Source organism: Hetaerina americana, unplaced genomic scaffold (assembly GCF_022747635.1).
Source record: "Hetaerina americana unplaced genomic scaffold, ioHetAmer1.1.p SCAF_3, whole genome shotgun sequence".
NCBI lineage: Eukaryota > Metazoa > Arthropoda > Insecta > Odonata > Calopterygidae > Hetaerina > Hetaerina americana.
This window is the reverse complement of record NW_027286874.1, coordinates 40,788,954-40,807,044: the sequence shown is the minus strand read 5'-3', so window position 1 is coordinate 40,807,044 and position 18,091 is coordinate 40,788,954. Positions and strand designations below refer to the sequence as shown.

At 40.6% G+C, this 18,091-nt stretch overlaps 1 protein-coding gene across 9 annotated transcripts in view; it reads right to left on the bottom strand.

Annotated features, from left to right (window-relative positions):
* tmod (tropomodulin) overlaps nt 1-18,091 on the bottom strand; it is a 136,909-nt gene that overhangs the window by 79,033 nt on the left and 39,785 nt on the right. Inside the window, exon 1 of one of the 9 annotated variants that reach the window (XR_011701529.1) lies at nt 7,660-7,705. The exons of the other annotated variants lie outside the window; for them this stretch is intronic. The gene's annotated coding sequence lies outside the window, so the exon portion shown is untranslated. Of the gene's footprint in view, nt 1-7,659; nt 7,706-18,091 lie in introns of those variants that run through there. 9 annotated transcript variants of the gene reach the window in all.

Genomic DNA, 18,091 nt, shown 5'->3' with positions numbered 1-18,091 from the left:
TTCCTGCTTCACTGCAAGACATATTTCCTGGAGAACATTGGAAAGAGGTTTAGAAACCTTCTCTTCACTAAAGCTTTATGCCATGTGCAAAATGGACTAAAAACTACATGGAACTCAAGAACCAAATACACTTGGCATGTGCAGAAACAGAAATAATTTTTAGCCTTCTGGAAGTTATCCCACGTTTCACCACTTGACATTGTTGTCGAGCCATCACATCGCTGGCAAGTTTGCAGCGCCTCATACATGCTCCAGTTATTTTCGTAATTTTAGTTGAAATATACGAGGTTTCGTTACGCTTTGGTAATTTTTTGGAGAATAACTCTTCAAAGTGGCCTCCAATTTTTAATGAACAAAGGGGTAAATGCATCATTACAGCGAATGGCAATAACTTATTCGTCGGAACAAACCTGAGGAATTACTGCAATCGAAATACTGGAATTATTTGCAATCGCTGTTATAGTTTTACGATAAGAATGCAAAGGTTCTTCGGAATAGACGTCGCGGTTTATGGGCGTGCATCCTTACTTTTATGAAAACACACACACATATACAGGTATCAATGTTTGTATGTATGTGCGTGTGTGCACACTTCAATTCTGAGTGACTGGTAGACATCTAACATGAACCATTTCGTGCTTGGATAATCCAGCGTACATATCATATGGTTATTTCAAGAATATAGGTAATTGGGGTGATTGCTGACAAACAGATTAGAAATGAAGGATTTTAACAAATTTTTGTTTGTTTTGTTTACAAGTAGCCATTCTTTTGGAGTCATTATTAGTTTCCCAGAAACGAAAAGACTCATTTGAACGCTTGATTTTCATTTTCCGCGTTTATAATCGAAGCTCTAAAATTTCGGCATCAAAGCAGCAATTCCTTTTCTAATTGATATTAAATTTTAATTATATTTTTAACAAATGCAACTACTATGTTGCCATTTTACGAGTGTTCCCATAGCTAGAAAAAATAATGTTCATATACAAAATGGAACCTAAACAATGGATTTATTTCGTGTGCCTTTGAGCAAGCAGCTAAGAATAATTGTACATACTTATATCTGTCACCTTACAACGGTGGATATTGTCAATATTTCTTTGAAAACCTATCTCCTCACGCGTTGCGTCGAAAGCAAACAAATAAGGGCAAATAAATGACTACAGTAAGAGGTCAAATCCTTTGCGGATATCGAACGTAGTGAAACTTTCAGCAGGGCGTGAAATAGCTCTAACATTGCCAGTTTTTCAGCTTGCATATGCTAAACGATTAAATTAGGAGTAGAAAAAACTTAAACATATTTCACTAACTGGTATATTCAGAGATAAGGCTTGGATGAAATGCTACTAAATTGGGTATAAAAACCTTATAAAATATAATGGCGGTATGTAATTGCAATAAGTAATACCTCACTAGCAAGTTGTTTCAGACAGAATAGCCAATGTTCAGTTTAGGTCGTAGTGCGCCCACTAAGGCATTTTGGTGCAGGCACCAACAAAATACTCAAGACATACGTCAAAAGTCGCCAATTAGAATTATTATTGTCACTCTAGTATTGGTTTACACATCTATGTTACACAAAGCAATCATAATGTACAAAACACGCGAAACCAACAGTAATGTTCTCAGTGTCCGCACAAGTGCGGACCCTGAGAACATTACTATTGTGCAGTGTTTTTGTTTTACTTAAATAAATTTCACATAAAACATTTCTAACCCCGAACGAGCGTTGGATGCGTTTGGAAAAAAGTTGAGAGACAGTTCACGCCTTGCTTAGAAAATACATAATAAAATTTAACATTCTAATATAATGACAGTGAGAGCTACTTTAAGTATGAAATAAATATGGGTATCTTTGATAAAGTGTCATTTTAAAAGAACAGGGCAAATTAATGGAAGAATGGTATACCTACATGTAAGACGCTAATGATTGGGTTCGATGCCATTTTTTTGCGTCTCAAATTTTGTCCGGGAAATGAAACGATCATCCTAGCTATAATTAATGCAGCAGTATTTGATAAGCGAGTGACAAATATAATGTCATATAAAGAAATACCATGGACATTATGTATTCGATAAAGAATTACATTTTTAAAGAAATTTCTCAATTCACCGCAATCATCTTATTCTATTTTTGAAATAATTGCCAAAACCTTACACTCTCGTGAATCACAGTAATGTTAGGGTTATCAAGTTGCCATTACTACACCCCAAGAGCAATACAATTATTCTAATTACTGAAATAATTTCTCATTTAAATTTTGTCTGGAAGAGGATATAACAAATAATTTACTTTGCATGATACCTTTACACAAATAAAATCGCGAATTATCAAGAAAATTTTTAACTGAAATATCAAGCTATGCCATTTTTGTTCCACGACATACGTGGATACTATTTGCGTATGGTAGATTCGTACTCATATAAGGTCAGGAATCTATGGGTAAACATTTTATTTGATAATAACGCTTTATTATGATTTCAAAAATTGTATCCACATCCTTACTACTAATTTTAACATTAATAAGAGTACAGCTAATACTGTTGGTCTCGCCTGTTTTGTACATTATGATTGATTTGTGTAGCATAACTAGACACGAGTACATCTATTAATACGAGTGCATCAATCGTTGTACATCTATCACGGAGTTTGTTCAGGTGTATAAGTGACAATCAAACACTTCTCCTAAATCCAAAAAGGTATGCAACAATTCACTAGAGCACGGGTGACATTGCATCAGTACAGAGGACGGAAATGAGAAACAGAACGTATAAAAACCGAATTACAAAAATTGCTATTTAGCCCGGAAATCGTGCACCCACGACAAATTCCCACCACGTTGAAAAAATTAATATGTTCACAATTTCACATACAAATGATAGGTACAAATGGATGATAATAAATATAAACATCTCGGAAAGTACATCAGACAAAACTAGGGAAATTGCACACAATTTTTTTTGGTCTCACAAATAAACTTTATGCCCTCACTTAAACGGAAACTGAAGGTAATAATTCAAAAGTACAAACATGGCATGCTGAATTTTTCGCCGGGAGAAAGTGAAAAATGGCTTTTTTAAGAGCGACATTGAAAACTTACGAAAAGGGCAGCTGATTAGTAAGTTAACCTTCAGAGAGAATGCTGACACTGCCCAAGGAAGACCTTAAGATCGCTATTATTGTCGTTAAGGCCAGTTTCTCGCAATAAATACTCTTTTCCAACTGCCATACTCATGAAAGTCAGCCCAAAACACCCAAGCATGCCGCTCTTAAATAAAATCGGAATTGGCTCTTATCCATGGGGTTAAAAAAAACACGAAAAACCGTTATATCAAAGATAGATGCCAAGTAGACAAAAGAAGTAAGTGCCAGTGTATGGTTTAAAGAATAACAGTGCGCCATATTTAGAATGGCTACTGTTGCTTTCAAAAAACTTCACAGTTGCTTACTAAAAAATCAAATACTTAAGAAAAAAAATGTTACATTTAAGAGATTAGTTGAAGTTCCTAAATTAATATTCTAAGACGGTTATTTCATTTAATAATCAACCAAAACAAATAACACTTATAAGGGAGTCACAACGCACATGCGGTTTACGTAGGTAGACAGTACTAAACTCGCATGTAAGAATACACAGTTCATATTCTATTGGATATAATTCCAAATAACTGCGGTAGATACCGCGACGGTAACTTTTAACGAAGTCATCCACTAAATGTGCAATACAATGCAAAAATTTCAGAGTGAAAAAATCGAAAAAAGTATTTTCCGATCAGGGAGAATGACTTCAAGCTCTGAAATTGGTCCATTGGATATAACCTGACGGATAAAAAAACTGCGCAAATTTACATTGTGTAGAAGTACAGCCAAAACATTAGCATATAAATTATTTTAAAAAATTTTTTGTAAACACTGAACTGAATACATTTCTACTGCATAAAAATTTTTCGTCAAAATCAATTCGTGCTAGATAGTTAAAACTAACAAACCTTAGAGATAAAATGATAAGATTAAACAATACAATTTAAAAACAAAACAAATATTCGTGTAATCTAGTTTACCACAAAATCAATTGAGTCTGATAGCCCCCCAAGCGAAATGCAAAATTATGAGGCAAGAGAAAATATCTCTCTTGGGAGATCATCGAATAACCTGTTAAAAAAAACCCCAAAAGCACCGTTTAATATAATAAAACTAAATTAGGGTTGATTGAAATATATCTTCCTGAGTATTACTTTTCCGTTTTCGAATACTGAATATTAGTAAGTCCTTGTTGGTGGAATAATTTTATTGTTTTTAATTGAAAACACAAAATTATGCCAATTAGCAAATACTAGATTCACTCACGCATGGAAAAATACATCCATAGAAACAAAGCATTCAAAGAGCGATCGATTTGACCTCTCCCTTTTCACTCCCTGCAGCTATTCCTGTTTCAATGCATTCGCCATCCTTTATGCTGCACAATTTATTTTTTGGGATAATTATGGCCAAAATAAATTTAATTGACTTCGCTGCCAACAACACACATCATTATCCCCAAGTGACATTTCCGAAAATATGAACGCTACACTGGCAAGTGCTTCCTCGGGGTGCATAATTATCCAATCTGAATTACACCAGTTGCTCCGATTTGTAGTATCCTCTCTAAGAAGACAGAGAGTGGAACAAAGAAAATCGCGGAATGGTAAAGAATGTGATTGAAGACTTATTCATAGATAAACGGGAGGAAAGGGATGGGAATTCGAAATAATTTAAAAGAAGATAGAATATACTGGGAGAAAAGAATTCTGAAGTTTTTCGAGGAGAGGTCTTGGTATTGCCGGAATTAAGCTAATCAGTCTCTTAAGCATTATAGCGACCATTAGACACCTCGTTGAGTGTTTGCATGCTTTTTATGATGATGAAAATATAACTTTTCAAACAATTCTATGAAAACCATAAAAGAAATAATTATATATGGCTAACATATTCTAAAGAATCAAGCCCACTTGCAATCACACGACTAGCGAAAACTGTTATAACTGAATCTTTTCATGTTATAAATATTAAAACTATTCTTCTAACCAACGTGAATTGCCGATACTCTTAGGTGAAACTTAAATGTACTTCTAAAATGCCCAAATTATTCAAAATATTTTAACATTAATAAAACAGTCATAACTCCAAGCAAATTAAATCACTACACGAATTACACAAATTGAAACAGCGCTGATTTCCTTCTGATTATGTACACAGAAAACCGTAAGAAGGAACCCAATTTAGATAGTATCGATTTAAAAAGCAAAAGAAAAATTTGGATCTAGAGTGAACACAATCGAATTTCTCATTTTGAAAAATTGATAAAATCTTTACATTTATTCAACTCAATGAACCGTTAATAAGTGATGAAAACGTTCGAACTAAATCATGGAAAACAATGCTCGCATCGCCTCATAAAGATAGTAGGGAAATAACCTACGTTAGAAACTTTCTCCAAAGAGAGACCTGTTGTTGCCCAAGGCTTTCCTGAATTCTTATCAGTGTAATCAAAAACGTGAAGACAGAAAAAAAAGATGTTTTAAAAGAAGTAAAAATCAATACTCAGCTTCATTAAATCTGTGTAATTCTTCGTGCACTACGTATTCCTGGGAAACCATAGCCAGCACAGGGAAAGGAACTGGCTCCCCTATCCTGGCATGAAAATCTTACACGCTGTTGAGCTTAGTACTAGGTGAGCTGACACCTATAAAAATCGATATTTGGGTTAATACACAGAGGTTGGTGGTTAAGGTAGGAACCTTACTGTGGTATCTATCCTCGCAATGCATGCTAGCTATACCTATTATCAATAATAAACGTGGAAAGGTCCCCGAAGGAACTGAATCTCGGAAAATATCGCATTTAGTAAACCATTGACCAATTAGTAAGTGAAAGTATGTTTTGATGAAAAAGGGAAAGACCCTTGAAACAATAGTAAGGATGAGCGAAAGACTACTGCGATACCTACTTCCCATCGATATAACTTAGATTCAGCGAAAACTAAGGATACGAATTCATTATTGAACAATTTTATTAAGCGCATTATAAATGAATAAGGGACCCTTTCAACAACTTATGAAACAATTAGAATCAACTAAAGGGAAATTTATATATCCTGTAAGTGATTAAGGTTGCAGAAAACTCATCCGTACGATGCATTGGAACCATGCCATATTTTTAGCGAGTTTCGAAAGCAAGCAATAATACCTGCTTTTTACTGCAGAAGCAAAACTCTGGCACAAAAAACTCACAGGAACGACTAATATAAGAGATTTTTCTAAAAATTCTTATTATCAGTAAATACCCACCCACTTTAAAGAACGGTTAACATGTATTAAATATTTCACTATGTTGTGTAAGACAACGACAATCAATCAATTTACGTATACAAAAAGTGATATTTTCGCAAGCTCACCATTAATTTATACAGAACACAAAGCTATGGTGTTAATATAATGCCCTAATATCCAAAAAAATAACAATCAAATGAAACACACAGGCCGACTTGTTTACCCCCTCGTTTTATTTCGCATTAAGTCCGATTAAATCCGGGAATCCTCTCTGCTTCACTGAACGCTGATCCCCGATCACTTGCTAGTAACAGGATCCTACACTCTAGGGGTGTAGTTTTGCACAAATGCTATCCAAGTGGTTTACCGCAGACGAAATCACACATTTTAGTTCCAAATCAACTCATTCGCGCTCTAGAAATATTTTCTTTACACGACCCGGGGTACAAATCATTACCCCCGATAACTGATTTCTAGGTAATGTGAATTATTTCGTCCAGTACAACTAAGATAATCCCTTAACGACATCAAAATACATCCTATGTAATAATAAATATTCCAATGCTGGTTACTCGATCACGTGATTTTGTAAAAGAAAATTTCCAAAGTTGAGCGAAAGAAGAAAACCAACCGCCTCCAGCAAAACATACTTGGGAAATCACAATATGTTGATAACGACCGAGGACTCATTAGACCCGCCGCACAAAAAGTGACGCAAGAGTCGTCAATAGAGGCGGCCTAAAAAAACAAAAGCCCATTCGGGCGAGAGGCGAATAAGTGATCATAAATGGAGATCCAGGATCCAGGGCGTCGGTCATCGCCCCCGGCGGCGACGGGGGGAGGTCCGCGGTTTCTTTTTACGCCAGTCTCGCACGAAATGGGGCGGAGATCGAAGGGCTGGGTTTTTCCACTTGGGCGGCCGACAATATGCTACGAAACTCTCTCAAAGTTAATCCTTCTGGGAGCACGGGGAGTCATGACCCCCCCGAAAGTGGTGTTGTCCCCCGCCTTCGGTGGATAATGAAGAGGCGATCATCGGTGATGGCGGTGGGCAGAACAAACGTAGACGAAGCAAGAGTGTCAATCGCAACCAGCCAGCGAGAGTGTGCTCCTTTAGGTCAGGAAGGTGTGTTAATATTTTTTGATTTGCAGCAGCAGAAAAAGGAGTATTGCAAGCGTGTGAGAGAGAGACAGACAGATTTGGTTATGCATTTAGAGTGAGGGCGTGTTGAGGCGTTGAACCTCAACTGCGGAGGGCACTTCCCCGTTTGCGTGGCTCGACCGGAAGCGCATGACCCGGTCGGGCCTCCCCCGAGCCCATAGGCGGCGGAACACCACCACACTCACCTCCTGGCTCCAGTGGAAGATCTCCATCCCCATTGCGGACAGAACTGCAACTAGCAAGACTACCGACCGGGAAGAGGAGTGGAACCCTCCGAAAAATCGCCCGTCCCCCTCCCCCTCTCGCCCTGCCCCAACTCCCACGCCATCCCCCCGAAACCTCACCCCCCCCCCTCATCTTCCCTTCCCCAATCTCGTGCTCACTAGGTCCTCCTCACACGCGAGTCCCCTCTCTCCTCCCCCCACCTGCCCATCTCTCTCTCTTAACCCCCCTCCCCCAAGTCACCCGTGGGCATATTTCAGTTTCCGCGGCAACCCAACTGCCTTCCCGCGTCTGGCTCCAGGCCCGGCCACTCCCACCGTCGACTCATCGCAATCCCTCCTCCCTTCCGACACCCTCACACTCCACGGCTCCCCCACTCCCCCCTTTGGTTGGACCACTCCGCCTCCTCCCCCCGAGGACCCTTCAACCCTTCTACCCCCACCACTCCTCTTCCCGTTCGCATATTCCGCGATATTTTTCACGGAAACCCTTCCCTTCGTCCCTGGCTCCTTCGCTCCTGTTCTTCCCCCTCTTTTCGCCACTTTCCACCTCCCACTCTCTTCCTCTCCCTCCCCCCCCCACGTCAAGTAATTTACCGTCCCCTTAAACCCTTCTGGCCGCTTTCAAAAGTGGACGCCTTCACCCTTTCTTTTCCTCCCGTCGTTAACTCGCTGCCTCCTTTAATAAAACCTTGTTCTCTGATCAATGAGGTTGAGGCCCGCTCATTACACCAGCACACCTTATTCGGTTTCTCTCAAGTTAGGTGTACATAGGCGGTGGAGGGATACCATGATGCGGTCTATTTATTGGGCCAATGGCGCTCCAGTCTACTCGCGACCCCCATCAGGCTGGGAGGGAGCTCTGATGTCATTAGACCGCGAGCCATTACCCCTGCGTAAATCTTGGTAAGGGTCCTTTCATCATATTTTCACCAAAAATTGACCCCCTATACCCCCTATAGTCATGCCCCATTTCATCAAGGCTTCCCTTCTATTCATTCAAAACGAGCAATTATCTTTGGATGCGCTTAGGGAATTAAATTAAAAAAAAACAGTCTGATTCCCCGACTCAACTAGACCACCTGTGGCCTTATTCTATGTGGAAATTCAAATGCCAGTGTTTGCAAAATTTGACGCTGTAACTCCGCTATCTGGGGTGAGATATGGTGATAGCAGTAGGCGGACCGAAGAATAATCCGATTCTAAGAACATGCTAACATGAAAGGAGTATTGAAGCAATTCTAAAACACGAGTGATTTAAGGAGAAATTATGGCGTAATTCATAACAGATTTTTTACCTCTACGATACATTCCGGCACGATGTCTTTTTCTAGAATATTCTACCTTCTGATTAGATAAAAGTGATACAGCTTTATCTATATCTGATAAAAATATCTTTTCATTATCCACAATTATGGAGAAAGAACACATAAATGAAGAGTGGCACCTAAATATCAAGCAGATAATGAGAAATGTGAAGATTTGGGTAAACGAAGATATAAGACGAATTTTTGTCAATAAATAAATATAAATTAATTAGCTAATTTGAAGAGGATCTAATTCACTTCGCTACTGATTGTTGTAATTATAAATGAATAATTCAATAGTCCCCTCTATTGTCATGCCATTTCGTACATGGACATGATTAGAATTGTTTCTATGGAATTAGCACATTTCCTTTGGTCAAAAGGTGATGTTCATCTGCTTTTGGCATGCGTGCATGAACAAATTCGTAACAAATTTATTGAAAACGATTCCAACGGAAATTCTTTTCGATAGTGAAAACTGATGATGATCATGATCAGTTTCCTACGATATTGATGGGTTATATGAAGCATGTTTTCCTTTAGTTAGAGAGGCTCACCCTTCATTCTGAATCTGGAATAACTCCCCCCAAATCTGACGAAAATGATGTTGAATTTAACTCCTAAATCCTGTGCCCCTCTAAGAACAAGGGTACCCTTAGCTAGAGCGCTCAAGGCGCACACGCGGTAGCAGTTAGGCTTCTCGCTTTCGCAGATAATCCCCAAAGCTGCTACTCGTGGCGCTCTCGCTGCATCCCTTCCCAAAGCCATGTACCAGCACACATTTTCCAGCGAGTTGACATTAACCGTCACCAAAATAAAGTGACTCCATGTGAAACTTTTATGCCTCCTCTCTTTATTGCGTCAGTAATGGTCTTGGAGCGCGAGAGAAGGCGTAAACGTACGCTATCCAATTATAAAAGTTTTAGTTCCCACTTCCTCCTCGCCTCAAGATGTCATAATGCTTAAAACTGTACCATTCATAAGACTAAGAACATAGATATGATGGTGAAAACTTTTTTATGAGATGACAACATCATCACAACCAATGCGTCAAGGGCACATACCTAAACATCTATAACCTATTTTCTTAATAGGCTCCGTAGAATTACGTAGCAGTAGAAAGGTATAAGTTTTCAAATAGATAGAGAATCTAAATATGTTGTTCTTTGACGTTTCTGAGACCGAAATTCACATTACACAAAGGAACTTGGTTGCACTTTTTAAAATCTACTCTTTTTCACAAAGTATTACTATGTCGAAGATTAGCTGGATCTTAATGATGTCTCAGCTCGCAACGATTTTGAGAAACATATGTTATTTCGGTGAATGTTGAGCAATAACAGCACGCTATTGAGGTATATTCGAGGCACCTTACTCTGTGTGATGAGGATGATAGTAATAATGTTAAGAGAGCTGTTAAAGAGAAACGAAGCTTAAAGTATTGTATGCCGACTATGCATAAATCATCACATTCCGTATCGACATTATTTGGATGAAAAAAATTAATACTTCTGATAATTCATACAACAACGAAGATTTGAATGAGGACCTCGCAAAACATTGTTCCGTTATTTCAATATTGATCTAATCTTTCAAATGCAAATTTTTGGTCACATAATTAAGCTCTTTTTCGTTGATCTCCAGCACTAAAATATTATTGTGCCTTTCTAAGTGTATTTAAAAATTTAAAGAATAGAAAAAATATCCAAGGTTAAGACCTGTCCTATGCATCTACATCCTGCCCAAACTTCACCCTCCCGCGACATCACCAAATTTCATATTGACTCGAAACAGTTCAATAAACTACACAAAACAAAATTAAAATTAAAATACCCCATTGTATCCCATTTAATAAGACAAGCCTCTTCTCAAGATTTCAAAACATGCCTGGATCCCCAAAAACGGATCAATTAAAACAGTCGTCTCCAGGTGAAAATAAACATTAGATTCCGATTAGCAGCAGGAAGGAAAAAGCAAGTCAAACAGCTTGAGGCTGAGGTTTAAAGACGTCTCTTTATGTGGACAGAAGGTGGGAAGCCTCTCTTCCCCCCCCCCCCCTTTGCCCCCTCCTTCCTCGCACGTCACCTCTCCTCTCTCTTCTCCCTCTTGCACGCCTCCAACGTTCACACCCATCCCCCTCGCACTCTCTTTCATTCACCTTTCCCTCCCCCCACCCCGTTTGACGTCCCCCTCTCTCCTCCTACTTCGCTCCTCCACCCCTTCCGTTTCCTCGACTACTCCACCCCGCATTTCTTCCTCCTCCTCCACCCCACTCCCTCACGGATTGGACGCAGGCGAAGGGCGGAGTGGCTGAATTTCACCAGGAAGAGGTGGGATTTAATTCCTCTTAAATTCTCTCCCCATACACTGGCTTTTTCCATCACCACTCTTTCGGTGTTTTCCCAATTTCCGGAAATGTTCAGGTTCTCGTGGAGGAATGAGGGCTTCCGCCTCACCGGTTCCGAAACATCAGTGGAACTATGCACCTGGAGGATGTGCGCCTGCAAGTGTGAGAAATCCGTTTGCGCAAGTACTTATATACGCATGCGACAACAATGTCGACTGGCTTCTTGAAAGCGTGATCATTCGAAATTCTCGTTGCGCATTTATATATATATATATATACATATGGGTCGCGGTAGTCCAGGGGTAAAGCGTTGGACTACTTACCGGAGGATCCCGGGTTCGATTCCCGGGCAAGTCTCTGGGCACCTGCAGCTCCACCCAAGCTATGTGATTTTTCGGGTAACAGATCTTCCTCGAAAACCATAACTATATATGCGTGTGTATAGATGCGTTTAATCGGTATCAGCTCTATCACAAGTAGATAGGCTCCTCTCACACACGTGGTTCCATGAGCATCCTCAATAGTTTTCTTCGAGGAGGGAGGAAAAGCACACTCCTTCAGGATTTAATAATTGTTTAACAATCCACCGATAATGTAGTCCAAAGGTCAGCTATCTTGACAGTGGTGACGGATGATAATATCTACTTCTAATCTCGTCTTACAACCTCAAGTATTATGAAATTATCTATCTCCCGCCCGATTTATATATTTTTATATACATATAGTATATACCCTGCAAGCCACCACCAGGGTGTGTGGCCAGGGAGTGAATACACACCAGAATAATTTTACCCGAATATGACACTACCGCGGTCGAACTATGTCATTCTGATCCCCTATCGTTCGTGGAAAAACGCCATCTTAAATCTATCTGTTCTACACTTTATCTCTTTGATTTTATTAACATGATCTCTCCTACTGTAGTACGATGGGGATAATAATACATTTTCGACATCATTGCTAAAGAAGCCTCCTTCCAATTTATGCAAGAGCTTCAATCTGTAATTTTACCTTCGCTCCATGAGTGATTCCTAGCCAAGCTGCTCTAATATTTTGAATGCGCTACTAAGTTTACCATATCAACGGTTTACAAATCTAGCTCCTCTACGCTGCACGCGATCCAATTCGGCAATTAATCAAACTTTGTAAGGATCCTAGATACTTGCAGCATATTCCAAATGAGGCCTTACCAACGACAGATAACATTTCTCTTTTCATCACATTTCCCAAGTACTCTTCTAATAAGTCCTAATTTTTGTTAGCTTGTCCATTGCATTGGTCAATGGCATATTTAAAATAACGCATTTAAATTTCCAAAATCACAACCCCTGATGAGAAGATGAATGTAGTAAAGCTAAGGAGAAGGTAAAATCGAAGAAAGACTATTATTATCGAAAGGTGATAAGAATAAACGCGCTCATTAAGAATAAACGTTCGTTGGCTGCAACCGACGAACAGCGATCGTTACAACTTCAACTGCTCTGCACCAACCACACAGATAAGTATCGAAATAGGGCTGAAAACATTCTAACGCATTCTTTAGGATTTACCTGGAATAGCTTATCAATAAAGAATAAAAGTAGATGCACAGTGTTACACAAAGCAGCTTCGAAAAATTCCATAACTCGTCTTAAAAATCCAAGCAGGGCTATTTCCTGGATGCCAGACTTTTGTGGGAAACCACAGGTGTGCCAGGGAAAGAAAATGCCCCCCATACCCTGAAAGTTAGTTTCAAGCGCCTTATGATTTTATTTAGAGGCTAATACTATCCTCACATATCAAAATCAACACTCGGGTAGAAGACTGTGATGACGACGAATTGCATGAAGAATCTGATTTCAACTCTGCTTAGAATGCAAGATACATCATTAGAGTATAGCTTTGATGCAAAGGAAAGTCCTTTCAGGGAGTGAGATATAAGGAATTAAATTCAGGGAACGTGCCGACATAAATAATGTGATGGACGAACGACTACAACGAAAGAGTATTAAGGAAACATGACATCACGAACGTTGCTGTGAGAAGTTGGAAGAAAAGGAACAGAATCTTCGACGGTGATATATTATTCAGGTCTAGCTTCAGGTGGATGAGGAAAGGTTGACGTGATTGCTTAGAGACGCGATTACTCAGAGCACGCCAATGGACTTCCAAGTACATACATGCCGCATGGGAGAAGCAAGGGAAAATTAGATGGGGTTTAGATTAATTCCGCTTCATAACTGAACCAAGAGAGGTGAAAAGAAAGAGGGAGAAGACATGCAGAGAGAGGGAGAGAAATGAAAAGAGAATGAGTGGTCGGTGGAGATGAAAAATAATACGAAAATCCAAGGTGGACGGCTCCAAAGAACTTAATCTTTTTCACGTGAGAATACTTTTCGAGCAGTAGTAGTTTTTATGGGAGGCGATCGACGGCCTAGGTCATTAGCGCCATTAGGGATGGATAGGAAAGGATGAAGGATGGAGAGAAACCCGGCGTCGAACTCAGCCTACTCTTATCGAAAGGCGCCAAGGGGTCCGCAGTTTAACATCCCATCCGACGGACGGCGTACTCACTCAAAGTACTTTCAACAAAGCACCTCAAGTAGGGATCGGGATACCACTGAAAAATATTTATTGTCTCCAGGATTTGAACCCGGGCCCTCTCGGTGGGAAGCATGTAAGTCAGCCACCGCACCATCCCGATCCCCCTCACTCTTCGATCTTCGCAAAAAAATGACACTTATTTTCTGAACATCGCATGACGGTAAGTTCCACTCGCCGTAGGTTGGTGAACTCCTTTTCCGGTCCGAGGAAATCCATTTTATCCCAGCGGCATCGAAAGGGAAAAATTTAAATTGTCTTCACGTTGAAGACACGCATAACGTCGTGCGATGGATCCACCAGTAGGGCCGGCGGGCGCCGAGCTTCTGGTAAGGGAGAGGGAATGCGGGAGGGAGAAGTGAAGGGTGACTTCGAGGACACGGAAGACGGGAATGAGAGGGAGGAAGAGAGGATGAGGGAATGAAAAGAGGGTTGACTCTTTCCTGCAGCGCCTAAGGTACTTCTAGTCGCCGGAAAGCCAACCGGCAAGGTCCCTGACATTAGCGAAGCAAGGAGGGAGAAGCCGTCGCCGGTAGTGAGGGGAGAGGGGGGATTCGGAGGAGGGAATGCGGGGAGGGAGTGGTTCGTGTGCACGTGCCACGGAAACCAACTACCCCGACGCCCCAATCTTCAACCCTCTCCTGAGAAGTTCCACCCCATACCCCTTGCACCACGCATCCATTACGACCACGCCGTCAACTGGCTGCCCCTCCTTCCCTGTAGACGCCTCACCCCCACCCTTTCCCAACTCCGCTTGGTTCTCATGCCATTTCAACGGCCATCGGCCTTCTATACAATTTTCCAAATGAGCACCGATCTTCCCGATGTAAAAGCTGAGAGTTATCATTCCCTCTTCCAGATATAACCCCACGAAAATTAATTTGGTGGGAAAGAAGGAAGCTAATGGCCGTCGAAGGGATTTAAATAACGGTGCACCCTTATGTTATGGAAATTCAAATTTCGTTAAAGGGTGTTATTAAAAATTTCACCACTAGATTAGGAGTCATTATCGCCAAAGTTATGTCGATTACATGTCATCATCAACTACTTCTTGTCGTAAGGTGATGGGTTGGGGTTGATAGCGCCCGAATGGTTGCAGTATGGAGAATCTTAGGCACAGCACCTTTATTATAAGACCTTATTAAAGAGTACGCATTTGAGCTGGCTTGTGCGTATTCAAGCTAGTTTTCAGCACTATCATTCCGCCATAGAATATAGGGTAAATTATTTCAACAATGAAAAGGCTTTTTTATTCTAAAATTATCTTATTGCTGATAAAAATATCGAATATATCGTTGTCGGAGTATTACAATGCACCATTTTCAGAATATAAATATCATTCGCCTTGACCGGGATTCGAACCCGGATCCCTCGATGTCCGACCGAGTGCTTCAGCTAGATAAGCTATCGAGGCGTCCTTTTACACTCCGAATTTTGGGGCTGTCAAGGCGAATGGTTTTCACCCTCTGAAATTGTTGCATTAATGCACACTTAGCGGATGACTACGTTAAAAGTGTTACCGTTGCGGTATCTCCCTCAGTTTCTTCGAATTGTCGGAGTAATTCAATCATCAGTTTTCAAGGGCAAAAGTGCCTTATTCAACTAAACTAGGCAACAATTTTTCTTTGGCCAAGGTTTAAACTAACATTCAGAGTTTTCAGAAGACATTATTATTTGGGAAAGTGAACACATAGCAAAATAAGAAAATAAAAGCATGTCGGAAAAAGGTCAACATTTAAGTTCTTAAAAGAGTCCATAAGCGCCAGAAATTAAAATATCTACCGTTCGAAGGATAATCTGTGAAATTTGCAAACGCTGGAGCGAAAGGAAAACATAAAAATGGTGTTATTCCACAATATATGTAAAGTTTAATGATACCGGTTTCGATTAAGCGCAGGTATCACAATTTGGTCAAAATGAAAACCGGTCGCTGATAGAGTTAACACTGTGGAAAATTTTTCATTTTTATTCTTTTCACATCATGAAGGAGCTCTACCAAGCGAAGCCAAATGATCTCATTCACTATTACGTAAATGTGGAGCTCTTAGGGGATCACGGCAATTGTAAGAAAAAGGCAATCGGAAGATAGAAGAAATGAAACGATAAAACCCGAAAATGTAACACCGTGAGCATTAAGTTATTCCATTTCCATCATCACAGGCATCCTATTATTCAAAGGTTGACTTTGGATGGTTCCTAACCCCTTTTACTTATTCCCATGAACTTCATTTATAAAATACATCGGTTATCATAAATTACGTGAATCATAGCATTTTCTGATATACATTAATGTTTACCTTACCACTGATTAATAATAATAAACTTAAGAAGTGAGAAAAAACGGTCAAAGGAGATAATACAAATACCTCCTCCTAGACATCAAGTATAAAGGCAGATTAGAGTAAAATGGGAACGGTTTCTGGCAGATGGAAGAAAATCATACATCTTCAAGGATTAGGGCTTCCTACTTTCACGCGCCTGGAGGGACATCAGAGAAATTATTAAATTGCTGTACATTCGGGTAAGTTTTGAGCAGAACTTATAATAAAAAACCATCGAGAGATGATAACGAACGAAATTGAAGGGGACTAAACCGAAAACAGTCGGCATCGTGACTTGAAGAATCCTAAAAGAGAGCGACGGAGGAGGGGTGGAAGTGACCATTTGAAAACAGGGGAGGAGTGGGGTGAATAAAGAGAACCGCGGAGAACTACCGCGAAAGAATTCGGGAATAGGAGTCAAATTAACTTTCGGGAAAATCACCGGTGACGCACATTACGCGCGACTCGCTATACCACATGCGTGACCGCTTCAAGGAGTCGCCGATTTTCCCGCCCGCCAACCGAAAGGGCGTGCCTCGCTCGGCCGCTGCTGGCAAAGAGAGAGAGAGCAGGAGCCAGCGGCGGTCTGGCGGCCCGGCGTCTTCCCTCGCTTCCCCCGTTTGATCGGGAAGAGCACCGCGGGTGACGGACGGGGTAGGACGCCGAGGGGGAAGGTTAGAACAGGTTTCTCCCGCCACACTCACCCTCCCCACCCATCCATGCCCACGTCCCCGTCTCCAACCAACCCCCCTCTCACTCTCTCCATCTTCCCTTTGAGGACGGATACTGGAAGGGAGAAAAGGAGTGGAAAGAGAAAGAAGAAAAGAGGAGCGAGGAGAGGGTAGCTGCCGGGGTTACTTAACAGCGCACGTGACGTGTTACCATTCGGACGCTACGTTACGGAATCTGGTGCCACGCCGCGGGCATTTAGACTTACGCCCCACGGGAGGTTTCCGTTCCTTGCTACGGGTCTTCTAATCCCAAGTCGGGGGAATGGATTTTGGAAAGTTCTGCGGCATCAAATGGGCGGAATAAAAGCAGCATGTTATGTTTACGTAGTGTCTTTACCCAAATGGTACCTTATTGAAGTCCACTCCCGAACGATGGAATGCAATTGGAATGTACGTTAAACGCATTACCCAAGGATAGATTCTTCTAACGTAGCGATACGAATCTCATCATTCAAACAAAACATGGCTCGAGTGCTAAACAAATGTTTAAACAATCATGAACGTGAAAAGAGAAACTTTCCGGACGAAAACCAAAAAGAGAATGTTTCATGACATCAGTATACTTAGACATTCTTTCAAATTCCATTCGAGGATTTTGGTTCATATCCAGGAACTATTCGTTTAAAAAAATGTCTGCGTCACTCACGAATTTTCTTTTTTGACTTCTTTCGCAAGTTAAGACAACGAATGAAACTGCCATTGTTCGTTAAATTTCATGTTTCGGCTTAAATTGCCTCCATCGTTCGTCAAACTACTTATATTTACTGACAAGCTATCTCTAATCTTTACTCGCGCTCCACTGAGTTATGCCAGATAGAGTCAGCCACTTTCAGCCCGAGAATGCTGGATGATTTATCTTGAGTACACAGCCGATTTTATCTCAACTGATCACTATGTCCGACTGCAACCGGAGCATTTTTTCTTTCCTTCATCGCCAAGTTTTGATAAAACTGCGGTATGAACATTCAGTTAAGCTATGGAATTACCGACTTCAGTCCTTTAGATGGCCACAAAAAATAGGCCCAATGATTTTCTCATCTAGTGCCAATGCTTCAAAATTATCATGACATTTTCAAGGGTTATTATTTTACCAACATCGGTCAACGTTCC